The sequence below is a fragment of the Aedes aegypti genome, chromosome 1 (genome assembly GCF_002204515.2).
Source record: "Aedes aegypti strain LVP_AGWG chromosome 1, AaegL5.0 Primary Assembly, whole genome shotgun sequence".
Taxonomy (NCBI): Eukaryota; Metazoa; Arthropoda; class Insecta; order Diptera; family Culicidae; genus Aedes; species Aedes aegypti.
Genome location: NC_035107.1, coordinates 274,463,651 through 274,477,571, shown reverse-complemented (window position 1 = coordinate 274,477,571; position 13,921 = coordinate 274,463,651).

Below are 13,921 nucleotides of genomic sequence, written 5' to 3'. Positions count from 1 at the left end.
AATTGTAACATGTGTGTTATTCGGGATTTATTCCAATTTTAACAATAAACGTAATTCATGATTACGCATACATTAGCAACCAATTCAAAATGTTCTTGATGCTTCGATGACTCCGAAAATGCCGTTTATTGGCCATCTAAGCTGTAGCAGCCTTGCTTACCAGCCGTTTTGGACGTTCCTTCAATTGTTATTGTACTTTTTACTCCTGTAACTGCAACCCTGTCTATGTACACAACATTGAACCGTTAATTTCGAAGAGCGAAATGGTTTGGTTGTCGATATGCTCAGGACAAGTTTAAAGGGCACATACATTTTGGGTTCCCTGTTGTTGTGGTTTTACAAATCTGTTGAATATAAAACTAAATGAGAATTAGTTGCAAAACTATTTGAAAAAAATATGATATTACTAATTTTGTATTCGTTGGTTTACATTGGTGTTTGCCGTTTGCGCTGATTTTGAAAACTTTCCCCCGCACTATTTTTTTTGCATTTGACAAACATCGAATATCCATGCTTGCTTAGCTGAAAAGATTTTATCGATGATCAAATGTACCAGATATTTTGGTATGAATTCGATCACAGAGCTCCAAGATAATATCTCTTTATTCGATCCATATTAGAGTGGTTCAATAAATCGTTTTTGCTTCACACCGCTCATTCGATTCTAGATCAAATTCTGAGTATCCTCCCAAAATTTAGACTCAATAGGATGAAAACTGAGACTGCACAAGCCCTTTAAAGTTTATATGGAAGTTACTATGGAAAAAGGAAGCAAATCATTCAATCGGTCATAGTGTTTTCCCATGTGCTCTTGGGGATTAGTGCTACGTTGATACTGTGAGATACATTCATCAGCTACAACTTTGCCGACGACCGTTTTCAAATCGGACGCCCCAGTAATTAGTTATTGATTTTTGTATGAGTTGTGAAACTTTGGCTAAAATAATTGGGTTGTTCTGCAGGCATCACTGGATATATGCAGTAAGACATAGTAGCCATGATTTGTGCGTGCTATCTTTCGCGCCAGATGCAGCAATGTTGCCTGTTCAGAAGTTAAATGAGCACTGTTGAAGAATTTGTGACTGGATATAAATCAATAACTAATTACTGATACGTCCGATTTGAAAACGGTCTTCGGCAAAGTTGTAGCTGATGAATGTATCTCCCAGTATCAACGTAGCACTAATCCCCAAGAGCACATGGACAAACACTATGACCGATTGAATGAATTGCTTGCTTTTCCCATAGTAATTCCCATATAAACTTTAAAGGGCTTGTGTAGTCTTAGTTTTCATCTGAATGAGCTCAAATTTTGGGAGGACACTCAGAATTTGATCTACAATCGAATGAGCGGTGTGGAGCAAAAACGATTTTTTGAACCACTCTAATCCATATCTTACTCAGATGATCGAATGATGAGATTATATGTAATGCCTGGTTTTCATATACATATCAGACAGGATTTTAACAAGAATGACATCAATGTTAAAATTAGAACAGCGGCGAACTGTCATTCCCTTACAAATCCGCGTTACAATCGAGCAGGAAGCCAGTCAAAACTGGAACATGTTTTCACTCATGTTTATAGGCACACTAATACATATATTCCGGCGTAACAAATATTTGAATAAAAGATGTTTTCACTGAGAACACAAACAGACAAAGCAAGGGTTATAAAGCGATGTGGGGTATTTAGAGGTGTGGGCGAACATCAAATCAGTATTTGTGATTATATCAGTTTGGAAGTGGTAGATGTGCAATGCCAACTTCGGCGAGCCGAAAGTTCACGAAGCAGCCGAAGATGACGTCACGTTGAGAAAACTGCGAACAAAATTTTTCGCAGCCTTGTCGTCACCATCAGCTGATCGTTTGTTTACATCTTTTTCGTGACTAATACAAGTATACACATACTAAGAGCCGGACCTGTTATATATGACATTGGTTATAAAGTGCTCGGTAAAGCCGTTGGCACACGATAAGAAAGTTTGCGAAAGAATGCCGGGCATATGTGACATATGAGTGGAAAAGTAAATTTATCTAAGTAGATGAAAAAACCGAATTTAGTACTACCGGGCACCCCCGTTGGTTTGACCACATTTAATCTGAACACTTTTTAATCTGTACCCCGCTAATTTGCACATCGTTCAGATTAAAAATGGTTCAAACGTCATTTAGCTCATGGAACGGAGTGAAGTGCGATGGAACGCCGTGGAACGGAATGCAGAATCAAAACAAAACAGTGAAAGAGGTAACCAGAAACACGTTTCTAGGGTGACTAGATGTTCAAATTAAAAATGAACCCCGATGGTTTGCATGAAGTACCGTTCAAATTTAGCGGGGGTGCACGGTATACCATTTAATTCCACTAGAGTTTGTATCCTTTGACAGATACACGTATTTCGACCTCAACTGCAAGGCCGTCTTCAGTGTCGTGTACTAGACTCGACTTTTTCTCTACTTTGCAACGCTCTGCACTTGAAATTCTTTATTCATGAAAAAAAAAATGGTGAAATTGAAACAAAAATTAGTCCATACATAGGAAGGTAAGCAAACTTCATCGTTGTTTCTACCTAGTAAAAATGACATAATTACAGTTAACTCTCCCTTACGCGATATTCTGTACCTCGATATTTCCCCTAACTCGATGAAATGCGCGGTCCCTTCAATCTAGCATACTTTGATCCCTCTCTAAGTCGATACCTCTAACTCGATGCGATCTGTTTCAGTTTCCTATGCAAGTTAACCTCTCTAGCTCGATATTTCCATGATGATTTTCAAATATTTTCAAAATGTTAATAATAAATTTGATAATTATGTTTATAAAAATAGTAAAATGAAGGTTGACAAGTCATTTCACGGTGATAAAAAAAATGTTTTTTGAGAACTATGCGAAAAGTGTCACGTTGCTAAATGAACTAAAAATTTACTATTTTTCACGTTTAATTTACTATTTTGAATGTATTTTGTCGACATAATAAAAATTTCAAAAATTGAAAAATTTATGTTCTGTATCTCGATACCTTCCTAACTCGATGGTCCCTTCAATATCGAGTTAGGGAAAGATGGCTGAAGTTTATAACCAAAACAAACTCGCCAGCTGTCACTTCTAACTTCAAAATGGCTAAATGAGGAATCTGATAGATTGAACTACCTCCTCTCTAAATACCTAGGTTTTAAGTGTTACGTTGCGATTTGTTTGTCGTCCAAGTTCTTTGTTGGAGTTCCTGGGGTAATATGCACTGTCGGGGCAATACGCACCTTTCGCACCATTTCTCTGAAATAAACTAGTTTCAGGCGAACAACACTATGCAAATTGATGACTTCACAGGAAAATTCTGACATAACTTTCCCGATCATTTCCCTTATTGTTTTGAAAGTGATTAATTGAGAATTTGTACAACCCTTAACCATAAAACAGATGATTAGAGACTGGAGTAGATGTTAATGAAATGATTTGGGTAAATATCTCAACGATTTCTATTTTCCATAACATTTTCTGTTAAGCACCTGGTTGGGGCGACATGCACTCTCCATTGGTCGGGGCAGAACGTTTGTTCGATTCCGAACGTGTTTTTTTTGTTTTTATTTTTTCAAAAAAAATTCTTGTAATCTCAAAAATAACTAATATTCAAATTTTTAGTCGGCACAGTGCTCCCAAACGAATGAGGAAGGAAACTTAATTGTTCCCCATGACGCCGAGCCTATGTGACCGGATGTCTGCGGCAAATCGTCATCCAACGCTGGTTGAGCGACGATGATGATTCTTCGTTTATTCGTCGACTTTTTTCAATTGACGGTGACGATTCTCTACCCTGATCGTACCCCACATCAATCATAACACTGCGGAACACATTTTTGTCTCAAGCACCAAAATACCGCTATTTACTTAATTAAGGGTTGCTGAATCCATTGCCGTTTTCAAAAATATCATAGCAAAAATTGACTGTTTTAGCCAACCTGCATGCAAATTTCCCAGCTTGTAAGGCAATTTATTTGCTTAATTTGCCACATAATTCAAACTTTATGTGTGTAACAATACTTATCAACATAGTTTATAATGCTTTCAATGCGGAAAAGTTATTTTTCGATGGTTTGAAAAAGTATTGTATTTTCCCATTTGAGAGAATCGAAGAACATTGTATGGAGACAGCAAGCATGTTGAAAAAATCAGTTTAATCTTAATATAATCGTACAATTTCAACCATGTTCTATCTACAATGAAAGTTTAAGTCTTATTTTGCCTGCTTGGGTGATTGGATCACATAAGAGTTTGATAAATTATACTCTAAATATTATGTAAACATCAATAAAACCAGTGTTGTATACAAATGTGACGACCTGTAGCTAAAAATTGTGACGTGCTGGAACATTTCTGAGAATGGCATCAGATTCAGCAACCTAAAATCTACTAGAGACACATAATTTGATCCTTGAGACACACAAAAATGTAATTTTTGTTACGCTGTGTAATTCATGCAAAAGTAGTGTCGATAAAAGGTAAATTTTCCAACAATCTAGTGTAATTATGATAAAAACTCGCTCAACACCATGTAGGCTGAACCTAACTCAATTATATTCGTATTTTTCAACACTGAAACATTTCATCTTTTGTGCAGTGAATCTGTCATTGCTCATTACAAGGAACCTACCGAGATTCGATGTTTACCTTTCGTTGCCGCATGATGTGACCACGTTGGATCATGCCTTTAAAAGAGTCTGCTCAGCCTAGGCTTCCTACAGCCTCGCGACTATCGTAGCTGTAAAGCAAATGACGGGTTACCTACATAGCCTTACTAACATTAAAACTTCGATATCGATCTTTCCAGGTTCATATTATGTTTGTTTAACTTACTGACAGTAAATATTTGCTATCATTTGAAAAGTCTGTAGAAAACATTAATTTTTTTCCAATATCAAGACAGATACAGGAATTTTCTCAATGCTAATATTTAAAAGACGTGTTTGAAAAAACCCAAGTAGTTGTTTCAGTAGACATCGTTCAAAACATACCTGGCGACAGCAATGGAAATATCACTAACTACATAATGATAAATCGTCCCCAAATTCTACAGCTAGATAACTCGGAAATCGAAATTTTGAGATGTGCAACTTTTAAGATATGACCGTTTTACACGGTGCTGATGAATTTTTAAGCTATGACCGTTTTAAGATATGACCGTTTGCAAGGTGCTGATAAATTGCAGAGAATATAAACTTCAACTTATGTATTTTGAATCACACGCTTATGAGCTGTGGATGTTTTGCAGATCTAATTGAGAAAAATGTTTTGACATATGAAGTCAAAAATTTCAAATTTCGAGTTATCAAGTTGTAGCATCAAGGGGAAGAAAAGTCTCGAAATGATTTGGAAGCAAGGAATAGAGCAATTAATAAAGGGTTCATATTGAAATCATAAGAAACCTAGAGTTTTCGGAAAAGAATTCTCGAAAAGCTTCAAATAAATCTGTTGAAGCAATTTCTGACAAATCTTCTGGAAGCAGCCCAGAATATTAGAAAAAAAAATAAGCCAAGGGATTTTCGAAGGAATCCCTGGACCATGCCCTGGAATTTTTCTTAAAACTCCTAAATGTTAAAGATATAAATAATTCAAACTTCTCTCCTGAATCTTGAAGGGGTTATTTTTCATGGAGCAAAATTGTAGACTTCCAGAAGAGTTCTCAGGGATATTTTCCAAAGAAATTACTGGAGTTTTCCAAAAATATCATAGATTGATTCTTTAAAAATCTCAATATATTACGATTCAAGGAAAATCCAAGTTGTACTTCCAGATTGAATTCGAGAATGAATGACTGGAAAAACATTCGTGAAGAATGTGCATTAGTTGTAGTCCCCCGATAAAATTCTTGTGAACACATTTGTGAAATTCTTGCAGAAGTTCAACGCATAAAATGAGGCTGAAGGATTTCTTGTTTAATTTGAAGTACTTACGGGAACAATTTCTGGAAGAATCCCGTGCGTAATTCTTGATGAAATCTTTGAAATTATCTTAGCGAAAAAAAAAGGTTTATGTGAGAAGAGGTTTATGTGAGAAGATTACATAACAACTTCTTTTAAGAATTGCTAAATGATTCGATTTTGAACGTTTTTCTTGCAAGGTTTTCTTTTTGGAAACTTTGTTCTTTTTGGAAACTTTGTTCTTTTTGGAAACTTTGTTCATGTTTGCTATCAGGGCGAAACCTTTGAATCCTATGGCAAATACTTTAGATATTCTCATGACCATCTGCGATAGTCCTAATTCGACTTCATGTACTACATGGGAAGTGTCAGATTAATAGCTGAACAAAAGCGAAACAAAACCTTTTGTGTTCATTAGATAACATTTACATGACAGAGCTTCAATAATTTGATTCAAAACATAAAAATAAATAATTGTTTTTCTTTATAATATCAACATTCATACACATAATCTGGCCGGGTCCTAATTTGTCCAAACTCATGAGACATCAATGTGATTGTCCAACTTAGGAACCGATGCTAAATCTATTGCCGAAACTGGTTTCGGTGGCCTATACTGCCGTGAATCGCAAATCAGTCCCATCTGTAAAAAGTAGGCATTGAGAAAATGGCACGTGAAGTTTCCAAATTCGTTTTCCATACGAATATTCAAAAAATTCCAGAGGATTGAAACATGTTCAGATCATAATGAAATTTTCACAATTTGCTTTTGACTACAATATCTTTCCGAGAAAAATATAAAGATGATCAAAACATGGTTCATTTTTATTTTACAGGGTGCAAAAATCTGTATAGGGACTGGTATGCGGTTACTTTTCAGTATGGTACAATTTGACCCGCTGTTTTCCTCAATTTTTCCGAACAAATCATATTATCTCATTAGTGCAACTGAAAGAGCATTGGAAGATATGTTGAAAACTGAGCTCAACTCAATTTTGACCAAAATTCAGATGGGACTGACTTCCGATTCACTGCAGTATATTAACCAATGAAATATTCAGAGCAAAAAATGGTTTCAGCTCAGTTCCGATATGTTTCACACATAATATGGATTAAAATCTTGCATTTGACATATATGTAGTATAAAAATGGCTTCCGTATAATGACATTTTCTCTTAGGCTCGCCAAAACCGGTAGTTTCACCCTAATGACCAAAGAAACGTATCACAAGTTTGGTCCTTTTCCAATCTATGCCTTTGAACTTAGACACGCCTCTCTTTTTGACCAGAGATTGTCTATGGTTTCCCTAATGTTCTCATATAGTTCTTCCATAATTCATCCATTCTCCACTCCGGTCTACACAAGACATGACGTGACACTGACCAAATAAATCATATTAATTCTTCTTTTTTCGCAAGTCTCTACATTTAGTCCGAAAATCCTTCCACTATTTTGCGGTTCAACCATGAACCATGAAGCACAGATTGATTGCCCTCACACAATCAACGGGCTACCACCCCTCTATTCCACCGACTACTTCGTTGTTTGCCTCCCGAAATCGAGCACTTCACTGACCCCTTCTTTGCGCCACCACCCTAAACACGACGAAGGGTCATCAAACTTCCCGTCGGCATCACCCAAACGGCCTTGACCCAGTTCGGTAACCTCACCCCATTTATTTTCGCGTGCCTTCCATCAACTTTAATGGCGCAACTTGTATCCAACAGTCATGCATGTAGTTTGCATGCAGGCGTTTTTTTTTCCTCCATACATTATTGTTGCTTTTCAAACAACAATTACGAGCGAAAAAGTAAAAAGCCTCATTTTTCTAGCCTCTCCTTCCACCACCTTGGTTTTCAGTTGTTCTGCCGTTCTCGCACAGTCTGCTGTATTATAAACTATGCTTATTCGCTATGATGAGATTAGGTGCTCATAAACTCACGTAATGTTGCGGGCGAAGGAGTTGAAGGACTGTTCCTTTTGAATAATTAATCGCGATGATAAATTCACGGGTGACTTTTTGGATCGTAATCGATTCGGTAGCTCTGGATTCGCAAGGATAGGATTCCCAAGGGTTGGTAAACTGTAGTCCTGAAGTGGGTACCAGGTATAGCTGAAAAGTAATCGAAAGCTGGTTATCAGTCATTGTATACGGGTGCAATTTTGGTCGGTAACACATAACTTACTGGAACCTATTTATATGAGCCTGTATGGGTATTATTCTGGTTCGCAAGGTTCTGAAGCGCCATTTTTTGTAGGTATGGCCGCTCTGGACACAGATTAGGATACTTTATGCTCTGGGAAGTCGATGAAATTATCAACCTGAAAAGATCCTCGACCAATGGGTTTTGAACCCACGTCCTTCAGCTTGGTGTTGTTGGGCTATCTGGGCCCCACAAACATAACATAATTATATCCGAATACCCATAACCGTTTCCGTTGGGCCAAATCAGAAAAAAATGATAATATAACAAATCGGCATAATTCGACTAGTCACTATTCATGTTTTGAACCTCCAAGCAAAATGACGTTTTATCGTTGACGAATAAGAATTTTAGACCACAAACGCAATTTTGAGACAAGTTCATATAAAGCTTTAAGAATTCTTGCAGAAAAACAACGAGAGATCCATCTATAGTACCTCCCGAAATATCTCCAATGTTTTCACCAGTCCATTTTCCAGACACTCTTCCAGATATTTCTCCAAGAATTCTCTCGAAGATTCATCCAGAGATTGTACAAGAAATTCTTCCAGTATTATCTCCGCCGTAAGTTTTAAAGCGATTTTTTAAGGAATCACACTAGGGATTTTACCAGAAATTCCTCCTGGAATTACTCCAAGGAGATCGATTGATTAATACTAGAATTTTTAAACCGGTCCCGATTGAGCTCCAGGAATTCCTTATTAAATTCCTCCAGGAATTATGTCAGGATTATTACAAGCAAATCTCTAAAATGATTTTTTTACAGATTTGCGAAGAGTTTCTCTAGTGATTCCTCCATAGGTTCCTCCAGTATAATCTTTCCTGAGATTCACTCAGGAATTTCTCCAATGATTTCTCCGGGACCTTTTCAAACACTCATTTTAGGGATTCCTTCGGAGATTTCTTCACAGATTCTTCAAATGTTATCTTCTGATATTCCCATAGAGCATCCAACATTAATCTTTCCAATGATTCCACCAAGATTTTTGTTTTCAAAAATTCTTGACTTATCCAAGGATTAACTAATTCTATAATTCCTGTTTTTTTCTCCAGTGATTTTTGCAGAAATTCCTCCAAGCATTCTAGTGAAAATAGACCCCGGCAGACCTCTGCAGATTTCTTCAGGTATCCTTCCAGAAATTCCACTAGGAAGTTCTTCGGAGGTTCCGTCAGGAATTCCTCCAGAGATACTACAATAAATTACTTCAAGATTTTCCTTCAAAAATTCTTCTTCTTTAAGAAAATCGCTACAATCGCTCTAAAAAAAATCTCCAAGTAATCCTCCGGGAATTTCCCGAGGAATTTTTACAGAGATTCCTTATTGGCGTCCAAAAAATTCCCATACAATCTCCTCTAGAAATTCCCGTACAATCTCCTCTAGAAATTCCCACCCTAAAAAAGCCTTTAGGGATTCCTCCAAGAATTGTTCCAGGAATTGCTAGAGGATCTTCTTTACTGAAGAGGTTTTTGAAAAGACCCTGGATTAATTCCTGGAGGAATAGCTGAAGAAATTCTTTGAGCCATCCATGGAGGAACCTCTGGAAATATTTCATGAAGAAAACCTTAACTGTTTCCCAAACTTGGTTTTTGTGACCCCATCATCCTGTCAGCGCCTCACTGTGTCTATTTTACAAAAAGCGAACTGATGAGACGTTGGGGTCGTGAAAACTAAGTTTGGGAAACGATGCATTAGAGTAATCCTTGGTGATCCGTGGACGATCCCCTCTAGAAAAAAAATATGGAAAAATCTCTGTAGTCTTACAGGAAGGAATCCTTAAAGTGATCGCTAGAAGAATTTCTGGGAGAATCCCTTCACTAATCCTGGAAGATTACTTGGAAAATCCATTGAAAAAAATCTCGCAGGAGTCTCTGGATGAACGCACGAGAAAATCTCTGGAGGAATTTTTGAACGAACCCATTAATAGATTTTTCTGGATTTTTTTTTAGAGAAATTCCTGCAGAAATGGCTGGATAATTCTCGGGAGGAATCCCTGTAGAGATATTCCTGGAAGAATTACCCCCCCCCCCCCCAAGGTTCTTAAAGAATTACTCCTGTTATTTCTTTAGTGATTTTTTTTCAGAAATTCCTCCAAGCATACTAGCAGAAATTGTCCCGGTAGACCTCTCAAGATTTCTCCAGGAACTATTTCGGAGATTTCTACAGGGATTCCTCCAGGGATTCCATTAGGAATTTCTTCAAAGGTTCCGCCAGGAATTCCTCCATTCTTACAATTAATTACTTCAAGATTATCCCTTAGAAATCTCCCTGGGATATCTCCAATAAAATCGCTACATTAACCACTCTAAAAACTCTACAAGTTATCCTCTAGAAATTCTCCGAGAATTTTTTTTCCAGAGATTTGTTATTGGCCTCCGAAAATTAATGTGGGAACTCCTCTAGAGATTCACTCTTAAGTTGCTCCAAGATTCTAATCAGGTTCTACCCTAAAAGAGCCTTCAGTGAGTCCTCCAACAATTTTACCAAGAAATGCTCAAGGAACTTCTTTACTGAAGAAGTTTTTGAAAAGACACGGGATTAATTCCTAGAGGAATAGTTTAAGACATTCCAGAGGAATCTCTCGAAATATTTCATGAAGAAATCCTTAGGTTTTCATGAGCTTCCAGCAGTCAGCGCCTCGCTGTGTCTATTACACAAAAAGCGATCTACCGAGAAGTTGGGGCTCACGAAAACCAAGTTTGGGAAACGATGCCTTAAATCTGTAGAGATCCCTGGATGATCCCCTCTATAAAAAAAATTGGAGAAATCTCGGTAGTCTTACATCAAGGAATCCTTAGAGTAATCTCTAGAAAAATCTCTGGGAGCATCCCTTGACAAATCCTGGAAGATCTTGGAAAATCCATTGAAAAAACTTGCAAGAGTCTCTGGATGAACGCATGAGAAAATCTCTGGAGGAATTTCTTAAGAAATTCCTGAAACAATTTTTGGAGGAATCCATGGTGAGATTTTTTCGGAGAAATTCTTGGAGAAATTCCTGCAGAAATAGCTGGGTAAATCTCCGGAGGAATCCCTGTAGAGATTTTCTTGAAAGAATCTCTCGAAGAGTCTCTGAATAAGTTCCTGTAGGAATCTCTGAAAGATTACCAGTGAGTAATCTGAGTAAACTGCTGAAGGAGTCCCTGGAGGCATTTCAAAAGGAATCCTCAAAGAAATCCTTGGAGGAATCTCTGGAAGAATCACTGTGTAGATCAAAAACTAGCAAAACTAGCGTTTTTAATCCCCTAAAGACTGCTCAGCCAACATTGGTTCAAGATTGTGCGAGATTAATCCCTGGAGAAATCTCTACAGAAAAAATCTGGAAAAATCTCTGGATAATCCTTGAGGAAATCCATGGAGGTGACTTCTGGAGAAACTGCTGGAGATATATCTGGTGGAATAGAAGAAGAGATTTTCCTAGATAATTCTAGGTAGAGATTTTCCTAATGTATTTTCTCATAAAATCCCTAGAGGATGATTCTATGGTAAATCTTCGGAGAAATTTCTGGAGGAATTCTTGAAGAAATCCTCGGTGGAATTTTTAAAAGGCCAGAACGATTCTGGTTTCATATCTTTCATATAAAGCTAAAAGATGGAAAATTGGTTTCAAAAATTGATGGTGGGTTGCGGCATGGGTATTTTTTGACCCTTAATACATAACGTGTAACAATTTCTTGCAGCATTAGGAAAGTTAAACGGTCGTTGAACTCCAAACTAGACGGAAAATATGGTCATTGCTTCTGAGTATTCAGTAGTTACGCTTGTGGATTTAAGGTGAAACAGTTTGGAATCAACTTCTAAGATTGCACTTAAACTTCAAAGGCACAAATCTCGCAAAGAAAGCATGCAACAACAGTGCACTTTTTATTTTGCCTTTGTGCACTAGCAGAAAGCTTAAAATAAGAAGATCAGAAATGTTTTCCAACTATTTCTCCATTTTAGTGCCTTTGAAAACGTGAGTATGGGCACTAGTCGCCCATTGTGCCGGCCATTTTCGGGTTCGAGATGTTTCACCTTAAAGACTAGGTTCTCACGGAGTTCATGGCTGACTTAGAACACTAAGGAAAATTATCATATAGCAGACATGGCTTTTAGACATTTGGTCGAATGACGTTTGATCGAATGACATTTGGTAGAAAGTACATTTTAGTCGAAGAGACATTTGGCAGAATGGACGTTTGATCGAATGACTTTAAATAATTTTGTCGAAAGATTATTTTGTGATGGATGAAAGAAAAATTGTTTAACAGATATGTACTTACTCTTCATCCATTTTTTGATTGGCAGACGGAACGTTCTATTTTACCAGATTTTGTAAGTGAAGTTGGAAGTTAATTGTGTTAATTTTTTTTTTTTTTTTTTCTAAATTATCATCATTCTTTGAGGAAATTCCTCATAATTTTTTTCGTCGCCCAGTTGTTGGAATATTAAACATTGTTGAATTTATCATTTCTTCAAAATTTCATCGCTCTTTATATATAACCACTGATCTTTATCCAATGACAACTTCAAGTGTGAGTTTGGAGCCTTTTTATGTATCAAGTTTCACAGTTTACGACTATTGGTAAGCATCTGGAATACGGTTACCAAACCTAATAAGGTTGGACATAGAGCAGCTTGGACACCTTGAATATTCTGCATAACTTAAATACAATATTATAAGCAAAATAAAAAGGGGGTTGGGGGCGGTTTGATGGGCATGGCTTTAAGGAAACTATTTTGACGAAGTGCATTAAAAGGTCCAGATGTAGAATACGATTCTCTATTCATGGTAAACTATTGTTGTGATTGTAACTTCCAGCTAAATTACATTCCTTGGGCAGACCTCGATAACGGAGTCGATGACTTCGATTGATAATATGTTGATAATTAATTCAATCAAAACTAATCAAACAAGAAATTGTGTTTGTCCTGTGTATCGTGTAAGGTGAGACAACAAACAACAAAAGTTGATTTGCTTCCATCTGAGATCATCTCGTATCTAGAATCAGGAATCTTAAAATATTGCTAGTCGCATATTTAGGGCTTAAGGTTTATTCAAAATAAACCAGTACATCGATACAGATATAGTGCACCTTATCATGTTGTTCTAGCATATTCAACCTCCAGTAATAACACCTACCATACATGTTTTAATCTTTTTCAATTACCGTTTTGATTCATATTACGGACAGCTTCAAATTCCGGACACTCAACTTTGTATGGGAAACATTTCACACGAAATGTTTCAATTTTTGCCGTTCAAAAGTTCTCATTTTCGAGGCTCGTTTTAGTAAGCTTTTTTCATAAATATCTTCGAAAATTTATAATGCCCAACTACCTTAGATGTCTCTTTAGCGGTTTGACGATTTCAATTGATGATTTGACTGTTCCATTAATAAATATCATGAGCTGTCCGGAATTCGATTCAAAGTGTCCGGAATATGAAGCAAAAGTGAGGAAGCGTCCGGAATAAGAATCATGAAAAGGCCACACATTTTGATTTATTTAAAATTATTCAAGTTGCGGAAACGTATTCTTTACCCACCATTCGAAAGATAAGGGCTTCCTACGCTCGATAGCGCTAAGGAATCAAACAGGATGATTTATTTTGTATGCTCTATGCTGGGTTTTACTTCACTGAGTCCTTAAGTGTCCGTAATATGAATCAAAACGGTACCCAATCACTATGTTTGAGCATCAAAATGCCCCTCTGTCAAACAATACAAAAAAAAACTATTCGACTAAATGTCCTTTCAACCGATTGTCATATGCATCTTAAATCAATGAAATTCTCTTCGACCAAATGTCCACTCGAAGAAATGTC